A 1,193-nucleotide genomic window follows, 5' to 3' on the forward strand; every position below is an offset into this window, starting at 1 on the left:
GAAAGGTATTCCAGGTGATTGAAAAAAGATGGAACAACTCCCCAAATCATTTTACGAAGCCAACATCACATTGATACTCAAGCCAGGTAAAGATCCAGCAAAGAAAGAGAACTACAGGCCAATATCTTTGATGAACATAGATGCTAAAATTCTCAACAAGATCCTAGCAAACCGGATCAGCAATACATCTCAAAAATCATCCATCATGACCAAGTAGGCTTCATTCCTGGGATGCAAGGCTGGTTCAACATTCATAAAACCATAAATGTTATTAAATACATCAACAGATGTCAAAACAAAAACCACATGATTATATCATTAGATGCAGAAAAAGCTTTTGATAAAATCCAGCACTCCTTCTTGATAAAAACCCTTGAGCATCTAAGCATACGGGAAACATACCTCAAAATAGTAAAAGCCATTACGAGACACCCACAGCAAGCATACTCCTAAATGGACAAAAATTAGAACCATTTCCCCTGAAAACTGGAACAAGAAAAGGATGTCCACTCTCACCCCTCCTGTTCAACATAGTATTGGAAGTCCTGGCTCGAGCAATCAGAGAAGAGAAGGCAATTAGGGGTATCCAAATAGGAAAAGAGGAAGTCAAGTTATCTCTCTTTGCAGACGACATGATTGTATACCTTGAAAACCCGAGAGAATCTGTCAAAAACCTCCTTACACTGATAAAGACCTTTGGCAAAGTCTCAGGATACAAAATAAAATACAAAAGACAATCACATTTCTCTACACCAATAATAAACAAACAGAAACCGAAATAAACAATTCCATTCACAACAGCCACAAAAAAATTGAAATACCTTGGCATCTTCCTAACCAGAGACGTGAAAGACCTTTACAAGGAAAACTACAAAACACTGCTCAAAGAAATCAAAGTTGACACAAACAAATGGAAAAATATGGCATGCTCATGGATCGGAAGAATCAACATTGTGAAGATGTCCATCTTACCTAAGGCAATCTACAAATTCAATGCAATACCCATCAAATTACCAGCAACATTCTTCTCAGACCTAGAAAAAACAATCCAGGAATTCATATGGAAACACAAACGTCCAAGAATAGCCAGAACAATCCTCAGCAAAAAAACAAAGCAGTGTATCACACTACCAGACTTCAAACTTTACTATAAGGCTACAATCATCAAAACAGCTTGGTATTGGTATAGGACT

This window comes from Carlito syrichta, unplaced genomic scaffold, assembly GCF_000164805.1.
Source record: "Carlito syrichta isolate Samal-C Ts95f unplaced genomic scaffold, Tarsius_syrichta-2.0.1 Scaffold305645, whole genome shotgun sequence".
NCBI classification, from domain to species: Eukaryota; Metazoa; Chordata; class Mammalia; order Primates; family Tarsiidae; genus Carlito; species Carlito syrichta.